Raw genomic sequence first — 12,915 nt, 5'->3', positions numbered from 1 at the left:
GCGACGTCTTGCACGTTCGTAGTCGGATCGTCAAGGTCGAGTCCCACAGAAAACAATAGCCACCATCTCATTGAAACATCGGGACACCTTAGCCTCTATCAAGTGGTATCAGATTTCCAGGTTGCTCAGTGAGTTTTACAGTTTTTCGTAGATTAGATCGAGTCTGTTCTTCATACCTACAGTCCACGAAGAAAGCCAGAAAAAAATTAGGGTTAGTTCATCATATCCGAACCAATCTGAGCCTTTGCATAATCTTTTTAGGGTTTTTGCTTTGTTGAATTTGCGGTTGCATCGTCGTGTCAAGTTGCTGGTCTTAGAGTCTAGTCTTTTAGAGTTTCGAGTTCTGGTCATAAGTTGTCACGCCGCCGCCGCACCATCATCATCGCCCATCTACCACTTTTGCTTATCTGCCACCGCTCTGAATCCATATCCATATACCACCACCAATCCGTATCCATATACCACCACCAATCTGTATCCATATACCACCACCGCTACCATATACCACCACCGCTGCCATATACCACAACCATATATCCACCACCAATCCGAGTTCTTCTCATATTAGGTTTGTTCTTGAGATCAATCTAAATTCTGATTCGTGTTTCCTTGCCAGCGTAGGTCTCAAAAAAAAAGAGTCTGGAGACCCCCGGGCAGTTTTTAGGCCAAAATTTTCACGGGTAAATTTTTTTCCCTATCCTATTTTTAGGCTTTTCTGAGTCTTTTGAGCCACGTGCCATCATAGTGATTTTTTGTCACACTTTTTCGTCGTCGCTGCCCTGATTTTTGAAAAAAGTGAAATTTTTTTCGTGCCCATCCAATCAGTTTGACGAGGGAAGAGTTTTGAGACACTCGCCATTATAGTGATTTTTCGCAAAAAAAAGAGGAGCGCAAAAAAAAGGAGCGCAAAAAAAGAGCGAAAAAAAAGAGTTCCAGAGTGTGCTTTTCCCTTATTTACGTGCAGCGCCGTGATTTTGTTAGTGTTCTAGGCTCGTGTCTCTAGCACGGTCTAGCCTAGGACCAGCACAGTACCGTCGTTAAGCGTTTATTCAACTTTGCATCTCTGAATTGATTATTGCTGACCCTTTTTGCTACCATACTATAAGTCTTCCCAGCTCCACATACATCTACGTCGTGCGTTTGACTCTCCCTGGCAATCGCTCTATCCAAGCTTTTGCGAGTTTTGACTACAACGGTTGCCGATCACCGCCTGCTGCTGGGTAAGAACTGGTAAGAATTTGAGATTTGCTTGACGGATTTGTGACACCCGCCACCACCACCACTTGTTAGTAGTCTGTAGGATCATATTCTTGTGTGTTTCTATTGCTGCTAACCATGCCAGGATCACAAGTCGACGAGACTGACTGGGAGAACTTGACAAACAAGGAGCTTCATGATACGTTTCAGCAAATGATGAGTGGACAGGTGCAAGATGTGATAAACAGATTTGAAGAGGCCATGGAGAAGATAGATGGAATGGAGAAGACGTTTGAAACAAAGCTCGATAACAAGTTTGCTGAATTGCTTTCGCGTTTTCCACCACCACCACCGGTTGCTCCTGCCGCACCTCTGCAACAACATCGACTACCTCCACGTCGGGAAACAGCCCTCCGCCGAGCGAGCCGTGTCCCTCTTCAGTTGGGCCAAACTGCTGGTGCTGCTGTTGATACTTATGTGGCTCCTACTGCTGATGTGGAGGAGGATGATTATGTGGGAGATTATGAGGATGAGGTTGATCAAAATCAGAACTACGTGCCACCACCAGCACAACAACCACCAGGTCGTCCACATGCAAATAATGGCAATGGTAGGGCTCACCCTCAGGTACGAGATCATGACCATCTCCCTAAACTAAAATTGAATATTCCACCATTTGAGGGTAGATATGTTCCTGATATATATCTAACTTGGGAGTTAGAAACTGAACAACGATTTACATGTTTACAATATCCCGAGGAGAGACGTGTTCCTGCTGCTGTTTGTGCATTCACTAGTTTTGCATGTGTTTGGTGGTCTGAGCATTGTAGATTATATCCTATTCCGGTTACTTGGGCTGCTTTGAAAACTGCTATGCGTATTCGTTGGGTTCCACCATATTATCAACGTGAATTACTTCAAAAATTGCAGCGCTTAAGACAGGGAAAAAATTCTGTAGAAGAATATTATCAGGAATTACAAACTGGCATGATTAGATGTGGTATTGTTAAGGAGAATGAAGCTATGCTTGCACGTTTTATGGGTGGATTAAATAGAGAGATTCAGACGTTCTAGAGTATAAGGAGTATACTAATATCACTCGTTTATTCCATCTTGCTTGTGATAGAGGCGAGGGTCCCGATGTTTCGATGAGATGGTGGCTATCATTTTCTGTGGGAGTCGACTTTGACGACCCGACTACAAACGTGCTAGACGTCGCGCCTTAGCAATCGCTAAACCAACTTCCGAGGGTTATTGACCACGTCGGAGCACGATCAACCTGACCACGAGGGTCTGTTTCCTGCGAGCAAACGAAGAACAAGCAAGAAACTGAGATTGCAATCTGGATATTGCGAATATAAGATGAAAGCTTTATTGATCAAGGTGGGGTTCTGTGACGTCTTGGTCTGGTCGTTGGACACAAACGAAGTACGCGAAGTTGCAGCTATGGCGAACTTTTGATCTAAACAAAACCCCAAAGTCTAAACGACGCCCTAAGGGCTGTATATATGGAGGAAGAGGGGGGAATTTCGTGGCCCTTTAGGGTGGGGTCCGAAACCAACCCTAACTCTTGTTTCCCCACACATACGGACTCTAAAAATAGCCTATACTTAAGTATTTCGAAATTACATGGGCCTGGCCCATTAATAAGGTGACGCAGCACCTAGAATAGTCTATGGACGAATATTATGAAGTGGCATCTTGTATATTTCGTCCAAGGCTTCATGCACTCCTTATGGCGGCTTTAAAGTCCTGAAATCATCACTTGTAACTCCGTTCTTGATCCCCTTGCGCATGCCATCAACTCCATGTGTGTTCTTGCTCCAATGTTCATCCTTCTCCAAGCTAGGCCCTTCATTTGTAAGCAAAACAAATGTATCCAATTTAGGCAGCATCATAATCTCATGAACATTAGAATCATTACCAAGAAACGAAAGTACCTGGTAATTTAATTGGCATGCGCGAGCTCTAGTAATTGGAGTGCATGAAGCCTTGTACGAAATATACAAGATGCCACTTCATAATATTCGTCCATAGGCTATTTTAGGTGCTGCGTCACCTTATTATTGGGCCAGGCCCATGTATTTTCGAAGTACTTAAGTATAGGTTGTTTTAGAGTCTGTATGTGTGGGGAAACAAGAGTTAGGGTTGGTTTCGGACCCCTCCACCAAGGGCCACGAAATTCCCCCTCTCTCCTCCATATATACAGCCCTTAGGGCATCGTTTAGGCTTTGGGTTTGGTTTAGATTAAAAGTTTGCCATAGCTGCAACTTCGCGTACTTTGTTTGTGTCCCACGACCAGACCAAGACGTCACAGAACCCCACCTTGATCAATAAAGCTTTCATCTTATATTCGCAATATCCAGATTGCAATCTCAGTTTCTTGCTTGTTCTTCGTTTGCTCACAGGAAACAGACCCTCGTGGTCAGGTTGATCGTGCTCCGGCGTGGTCAATAACCCTCGGAAGTTGGTTTAGCGATTGCTAAGGCACGACGTCTCGCACGTTCGTAGTCGGATCGTCAAGGTCGACTACCACAGAAAACGATAGCCACCATCTCATCGAAACATAGGGACACCTTAGCCTCTATCAAGTAGCAAGCATCACACGCTGAGATTGGCATTCTCTCGCAAAATGTCCTCTGCCCTTACAACGACGACAAATAATATCACTTGTGTGCCCTGTTGATGCCATGGAAGAAGAAGAGCTCTGTGCAGGTCCAGCAGGTGTGCTCTTGGCAGATAGTGGTGGTTGTGCCTGCTTTCTTGTATCACGGCTGGAGGTGGCACCTAATGGAGGTGCTGGTGGAGTGGAAGTAGAGGATGCACGTGGTGTCCATGATGAAGATCGACCTGCAGAAAAGTTAGTTCACGCCAATGCCTGTCGATCCTGCACTTCACGTTCAGCTTTACAAGCAAGATGGAATAAACGAGTGATATTATTATACTCCTTATACTCTAGGATGGTCTGAATCTCTCTATTTAATCCACCCATAAAACGTGCAAGCATAGCTTCATTCTTCTCAACAATACCACATCTAATCATGCCAGTTTGTAATTCCTGATAATATTCTTCTACAGAATTTTTTTCCTTGTCTTAAACGCTGCAATTTTTGAAGTAATTCGCGTTGATAATATGGTGGAACCCAACGAGAACGCATAGCAGTTTTCAAAGCAGCCCAAGTAGCAGGAATAGGATATAATCTACAATGCTCAGACCACCAAACACATGCAAAACTAGTGCATGCACAAACAGCAGCAGGAACACGTCTCTCCTCGGGATATTGTAAACATGTAAATCGTTGTTCAGTTTCTAACTCCCAAGTAAGATATATATCAAGAACATATCTACCCTCAAATGGTGGAATATTCAATTTTAGTTTAGGGAGATGGTCATGATCTCGTACCTGAGGGTGAGCCCTACCATTGCCATTATTTGCATGTGGACGACCTGGTGGTTGCTGTGCTGGTGGTGGCACGTAGTTCTGATTTTGATCAACCTCATCCTCGTAATCACCGACAAAATCATCCTCCTCCGCATCAGCAGCAGGAGCCACAGAAGTATCAACAACAGCACCAACAATTTGGCCAGGTGCAAGAGGGAGACGGCTCGCTCGGCGGAGGGCTGTTTCACGATGTGTAGGTAGTCGTCGTCGTTGTTGTTGTTGTAGAGGTGCGTTAGGTGCAGCCGGTGGTGGTGGTGGAAGACGTGCGAGCAATTCATTAAACCTGTTATTGAGCTTTGTTTCGAACGTCTTCTCCATGCCATCTATCTTCTCCATGGCCTCTTCAAATCTGTTTAGCACATCTTGCACCTGTCCACTCATCATTTGCTGAAATTTATCATGCAGCTCCTTATTCGTCATGTTCTCTCAGTCAGTCTCGTCGGCTTGTGATCCTGCCATGGTTAGCAACAATAGAAACACACAAGAATATGATCCTACAGAATACTAACAAGAGGTGGTGGTGGTGTCACAAATCCGTCAAGCCAATCTCAAATTCTTACCAGTTCTTACCCAGCAGCAGGCGGTGATCAGCAACCGTCGTAGTCAAAACTGTCAAAGCTTGGATAGAGCGATTACCAGGGAGAGTCAAATGCACGACGTAGATGTATGTGGAGCTAGGAAGGCTTATAATATGGTACCAAAAAGGGTCAGCAATAATCAATTCAGAGATGCAAAGTTGAATAAACGCTCAACGATGGTACTGTGCTGGTCCTAGGCTACACCGTGCTAGAGACGTGAGCCTAGAACACTAACAAAATCACGGCGCTGCACGTAAACAATGGAGGAGCACACTCTGAATTATTTTTCTCTTTTTTTTTCACTTGTTTGCACTTTTTTCCCTCTTTTTTTTGCTCCGCAACAATTTTTTTTCGAAAAAGTCTACAAATGGTCTAAAAACTGCCTAGCCAGAATTTTCCAGACTTAGTTTTAATTTTGAGTTTGGAACTATTTTTCTTATGCAGGTAGCACAGAATCTCAGGAGTCCTACTCTCTCACGACTCGGAGTATGGCGTGATCTAGAACTCGAAAATAAAGCAAAAAATATTGGACACGGACTAGGACTGGTGGCGGAGATGAATCTGGTGGAACTCGGATGGTGGTGGTATATCTGGACTCGGATTGGTGGTGGTATATGGCGATGGTATATCTGGACTCGGATTGGTGGTGGTATATGGTGATGGTATATCTGGACTCGGATTGGTGGTGGTATATGGCAGCGACGATGTATATGGTGGGGTGGTGGTATATGGTAATGATGATGACTATTGTGCGGCGGCGGCGTGACAACCTGTGAACAGAACTCAAAACTCTAAAGGACTGGACGCTAAGACCAGCAACTTGACACGACGATGCAACCGCAAATTCAACAAAGCAAATACAGAAAAGATTATGCAAAGGGTCAGATTGGTTCGGATAGGACGAACTAACCCTAATTTTTTTGGCTTTTTCGTGGACTGTAGGTATGAAGAACAGACTTGATCTAATCTACGAAAAACTGTAAAATCTCACCGAGCAACCTGAAAATCTGATACCACTTGATAGAGGCAAAGGTGTCCCGATGTTTCGATGAGATGGTGGCTATCGTTTTCTGTGGGAGTTGACCTTGACGATCCGACTACGAACGTGCGAGACGTCGCGCCTTAGCAATCGCTAAACCAACTTCCGAGGGTTATTGACCACGCCGGAGCACGATCAACCTGACCACGAGGGTCTGTTTCCTGTGAGCAAACGGAGAACAAGCAAGAAACTAAGATTGCAATCTGGATATTGCGAATATAAGATGAAAGCTTTATTGATCAAGGTGGGGTTCTGTGACGTCTTGGTCTGGTCGTGGGACACAAACAAAGTACGCGAAGTTGCAGCTATGGCGAACTTTTAATCTAAACAAAACCCAAAGCCTAAACGATGCCCTAAGGGCTGTATATATGGAGGAGAGAGGGGGAATTTCGTGGCCCTTGGTGGAGGGGTCCGAAACCAACCCTAACTCTTGTTTCCCCACACATACAGACTCTAAAAACAGCCTATACTTAAGTACTTTGAAAATACATGGGCCTGGCCCAATAATAAGGTGACGCAGCACCTAAAATAGCCTCTGAACGAAATTTATGAAGTGGCATCTTGTATATTTCGTCCCATGCTTCATACACTCATTATGGTGGCTTTAGAGTCCTTGAATCATCACTAGTAACTCCGTTATTGTTCCCCTTGCGCATGCCATCATCTCCATGCTTGAACTTGCTCCAAGGTTCATCTTTCTTGTCCAAGCTAGGCCCTTCATTTGTAAGCAAAACAAATGTATCCAATTTAGGCAGCATCATATTCTCATGAACATTAGAATCGTTACCAAGAAACGAAAGTACCTGATAATTCAATTGGCGTGCGCGAGCTCTAGTAATCGGTCCAGTGTGTATAGCAGCAGGGGCTGTGGGTGTAACAATGGTATTGATGTCCTCATCACATAGAGGCCGCGGTCTCTCTCGGTGGAGTAGATCCGGATGGATAAGAAAAGCTCTATCTCAAATTAGCTAATCCTTTGCTAACACTAGAAAGGAGGTGGAGGTGGTCTATTTATTGTCTAAGCCACAAAGGGGTAAGTGGGAGAGAGATACAAGGCCAAAGGCCTGGTTGCACACAGGCAGTGTCGGATGTTCGGTCATGGTCGGACGCCCGGTCGCTCACGGGGTCCAGTCGTCCGGAGTGCATCGGACTTTCGATGTTTCTTCTCTAGACTGGTGGAACCGGTCATCCGGTCGGCGTCGGTCGTCCGGGCACTGGGACTTGTCGTACGTCTGGTGGTCGTCAGTTTTCCAACCATTGTAGCGTCTTCGTCTGGCTGGGTGGAGGCTGTGTCTGACGTCCGGTGGACGCCGGTCGTCCGGGCGCTATAGAGTGTCGGACGTCCGGTGGCACGTCGGTCGTCCGGCCATTTTAGACTCCACAGCTCCGTCTTCGCTTCCACACTTCCCTTGCGGATGGTGTAGTTGTTCCTTGGCGCTTGTACTCCTCCTCGTTGTCCGGAGTGTTCTGACAATACCTATGTATGCACACGAGTGGGGTGTGAAGTAGTAAACCATCATCGAAGGGGTCAAGTGAACACGTGTAAAGGAGATGATTCACCTTTGTGTATGTGAAGTAGATGTCACATGTGTCACTTGCCAAACAGACTCTTGACATGGTGATGTCCGTAGGATGCTCGGCATCACCCTTCGACCACGGAGACAAGCACGAACCTCCTCAACAAGATGAAGACAACCCCATATTGGACTCATAATCTGAGTCAAGCTACGCAAGCACACATGAGACCTTCTCTTTGATCTCGGAGGAGCGCGATGATTTGCCACATCATACGACATTCATCTTTGGAGGCGTTATGGATGAGGAGGTTGAGCATGGGACTATCCGTTCAACCACGGTGGCAATTGAAGTTGAGCATGGAGACATTTGCACCTACATCTCTCCGACACCCACATATGATGAGATGCCCCATTGCAATGTGAGGAGAGCCACCACCACATGGTGACATGAGTGACCCCACCATACGTGACATTGAGAGCATTTCCTATGAGAGGATGAGTGTGACCACCATTAGCCCCACACATGAGAGCATGCCACACATCCTATGTTAGGTTGAGAGAAATTTGAGTGACTCCACCAACCATACGAGTGAGAGCATCCAAGAGGGAGTGAGTGAGCCAAAACACTTAGTGAGTGAGGCATTTGACACGGCATACGAGACCACTATGATTTCTAACGACTTACCCTCTACTCCGAGTGTGTTTTTCCCTTTGGCGCTAGGTCTCCTACATGACGACATGCCTATCCTCGACGAGTCCATACCTCCAATGGAGATGACGATGGCCTTGGTGGACGATGATGCACCCCCACACAGTTCCATCAAGATGAAGATGACCACGACTTGGTCTTCGACACCTCACCTACAACACATGAGTGATGCTCCAAAGGGAACATAGGTGATGGTGCTTCTCTTGTCCCACTAGTGGACTATCTTGAAAATGATTGCTTGCATGATGATGATCACCTTATGGATTCATCGCATACTATGTCATGTTTAGATATGCCACCCATTTATGATGAATATTATGATGAGCATGTTGAATTGTCTAGTTGTGATGCTATGCTCAATAGGATATCATGTAAAAATTCTTTTGGTCACATCATGTTTGACAACCCTTTAAACTTGTCATATGCTATGAGTGAGATCTCCCATATTGCTTCATTACAATCTTAACATAGTAAATATGCATGCACTATTAAAATAAATCCCATTTTCACTTATGGTATAGATGACGAGATGATGGTCATTGGCTTTTGTTTTTCATGTGATGATATTGCTATGCTTCCTTTACATGATTTGCGCAATTCATCTACTATACCATTCCATGATCACATAGAACCAAATATGCTTTTGTTTCGGATGTTGTCAATATTCTCCATGTAATGTTTCCATTAATTCTCATGAGGAGACCCCCATAGTTTCCTCATACATATTAGGAGATTTTTATGCATTCCATACTTTGCATGATTGCCATGATTGCGTGCACTATATGCATTCCATGAATAACAATGTCTACATATTTCTCGTGATGCTTTACACAATTTGAGTCTCCATTATGCCATACATAACAACAAACCTATCATGATGGATGCCATGTTTCTATATCACACATCTCATTTATTTGAGCATTGGATATTTGGTGCTAACCAACACATGCACGTGCGCATCATAATTGATGATGTGTACATATACCACGCACACACAATTTTCCCTTTGTCTTTGTTTTGTGTAGGTACTCACGTATACTCGTCAACCTCGCAATCCCAAGAGTTGACGAAACGAGCTCTTGAGAGAAACGAAAATTTGGGATCACATGGATTGTCCTTACACCGTTCTCTTTGCGCAACGTCGACGCGCATCTCTTTTACTTGGCTCTAACATGGCTATGGGCTATATATCACTTGTTACCTTATGCTCATTTTACCGTGTTCAGTTTGCATGGTATGCCTCTTTATATGCTTTTTCCATGCAATTGTGACCCTCGCTTGCATTTACCCATGATTCACCATTATACTACTCCTATGTGTATTTGCGTGCTTGGTGGAGATACTTGTTTCTATTGCCATGTTCTATACATGCCCTATGCTATTATTCATTCCTGTGTTGGGAGAGTCATGATGTTCCATTGCTATTTACATAGAACCTCTTGCTAATAAAAGGATGAAACTTTGCTCATATCTTGTTTTAATGCTTGTGATATGTCATGTGCATTATATATGCCCACTATTTTCACACATGCCATGATTACCATGATTCCTTCTAGTACGTTGCATCTTCGCACTACTAGATTGTTTGACTTGATCACTATGATTTCTTGCTTTGTCGCATCACCCATGTTCCATTCTTACTCGCCTTCGTGGGTTGATGACATTTATATTCATGCCTCTCACGTGATATATCTCGATCATTGTCTCTTGTCTTCATTAGTTGCACCTCTCATATGCCATTATAGTGAGTGCACCCATGCAATGCTTATCTATCTTGGAGACTTGGGCATATTACTTGTGAAGCGTGCTTGTTTGATTAAGCCTAATGTCTTTGGTTGTAATCGCATCATATGCTTTCATTTCATGCCACACCTTGTCCTTTCTTATGTCAAGAATGATGAGAACACTTGTTGGGTATTTCACCACACGAATGATAGGTTTTGCTTTCACGCTAACCTCATTTGTTTTTCCAAGTGTTTGTCATGTTCTTTCGTTTTGAAGGAATTACATGGAACCGCTATAACGAGACATATTGGTTATGTGAAGGTGTGTGCATGACGTGCAACTCCAACATCTTCGGGAACTTTCATAAGTTAAACTCCTTCCCTTTGAGCCATCCTCACATACACATATTGGATGGGTCATTCTTTCATTGTTGTTTCTTTCTTCTTGTGTGCATGATACACATATTGGAGGACCAATATTGTAGATGGACCCTATGGACCTTCAAGTTGAGGAGTGCCACGACATCGAGCATTGGTACAAGACCACACATAACAAATTTGCATCTTATGCATGGATTGACTCACATTATGATTGCCTTGTTGCATCTTGTATTACCATGTCATCCATGATATATGAGCCTGTGCACTTTCTTAGCAAATTTGTTGTGATCATTCTTGATGGCCTCTTCATACATAACGATCACATTGCCCATCATCAATTGCATGATCATTGAGCACCAATTACCATGTTCATGCTTTTGATACACCGTCCCATCATGACATCATTTTGCACAATGGTAGAATTTGTAACTTTGTGCACCATGACAAGCACCATACCATTATGTGCACCACGAATGAATTTGCTTCCACGAATGCTTTGCATACCATTCTATATCATATTGATAAGCTTCACGTGCTTTGTCACGCACAATCTTGCCAAACGGACTCATACTTACTTGATGGACACTTCGGGTGCGCTAACCATTGTATTTCTGAGTGTCGTTTGTGATTGCTCTTTTTGCATGTCTATCCCTCCGGAGACACCTTGGTGTACTTGGATTGCGCAATGTCTTCTACTCCGTCCAATTACAAGTCTGTCCACGACACCGTTTCCATGGTGATGAAGATCACGATCCGAGGTCGGATCTTTCCCAAGGGAGGGGGGAGATGATGCAAAGCATCCTACGACCATCCCCATGTACACTATGTCTACTCTACAAGCCCCAAGAGGACATAAGATGAGAACTCAAGTATAAGCCATTAGACATAAGGTTAAATCGCTCCTCTCCGAACCGTCACTTTCCACATGTGAGACATGGCTACTACCTCAAACATATGTGCTATGCATGACCAGGAACCAAGAGGAAGGCCATGGAACAGCTAGGAGCATTGGACAAGACAGCGAGGACACCAAGCGCGAGGAACAAGAGGAAGAGCTGCCAGGAAGCTACAACTCTCGGACGTCTGACGACCTCCAGGCGACCGACGATCTCTGGATGTTCGACACCTGGAGACTCCACCAGCCAGATCGACTCCAGCCGAGGCGACCTAAAGCGCTCGGACGACCGCCAGACACCGGACGTCTGACACTCGTCAGCCACTGGATGATCGACGCCAGCCAAAAATCAGGTGCTACCTATCTAGAGCCATGTCGGATGTCCGACAAGTACCAGACGACCAGACCCTCGTGACCCACCGGATGTCCGGTACCAGTCGGACGACTGACGCCTGTCTGTGCACAGAGTAACGAGCCGAGGCCCATGTATACCTCACTTGCCCCTTTGTGTCCCTAGACTATTTATACACCTCCACCTCCTCCTAGTTAGGCTTAGCATAGGTTATCTCATTTGAGATAGAGCTTTGCTCATCCATCCGGATCTACTCCATCGAGAGAGACCACGACCTCTATGGAGAAGATCCACCTTAGATTCAAGACCCCTTCATGGGATGACCCCTCAAGACCTCCTCACGAAGATGAACTAGTTACCATTTGTATTGTCCTTTGTTGATCGTGGATCATGTATCTCTTTGTGTTTCGAGGATCTAGCACATGTGTAATCGAATCTTGTTGGTTTGAGTGATTCCTCTCGTGTTCTTCGTGTTCTTCATAGGAACCCCTCCATTTCATGAAAGATCGGCCATCTAGTGTTCTACCCTACATCAGAGCATGGCAGCTCGCCGGTTCCCGGGGCAATCCTGAAAGGTTGCCATTCTGGTGCTGGAAGACCAGGACCGCGGGCTCGTCAGGACAAAGGTCATCGCTGAGCCGATAGACGTGTCATGCCCAGAAGCTTTATCAGGCGGAGAATGTTTGTGCTAGGATAAGTTATACCCTGCCCCCTTTCAAAGTTGGCTACATCCCTTCCCTCCTAGAGTCCTCGGGGGAAGAGGACCAGGGCCGGTATAAATATAGGCTAGTCTCCACCATAGAGAGGGGTAGAATCCTAAGCCCTCCTGATGCAGTTCATCCTTGTACTAGTTCATACTCATCCTCCCTCGCGAAGCAATCCACACAAAGCAGGAGTAGGGCCTTACACCGCAAGGTGGCCCGAACCTGGGTAAATCGCCATGATGTGTCTTTCTTCCCTCTCGCTCGAGCACGTCAGAGCATCATTGCGAGGCAGTGAGCAGTGAGGTGTAGCTTAGTGGAGCTCTTCACACACACCCCAGAGTTTGAACCATTCCTTGGGTCCAAGGTGCCCCGATTC

The sequence above is a fragment of the Triticum aestivum genome, chromosome 4A, assembly GCF_018294505.1.
Source record: "Triticum aestivum cultivar Chinese Spring chromosome 4A, IWGSC CS RefSeq v2.1, whole genome shotgun sequence".
Lineage (NCBI taxonomy): Eukaryota > Viridiplantae > Streptophyta > Magnoliopsida > Poales > Poaceae > Triticum > Triticum aestivum.
This window is presented reverse-complemented; position numbering follows the sequence as displayed.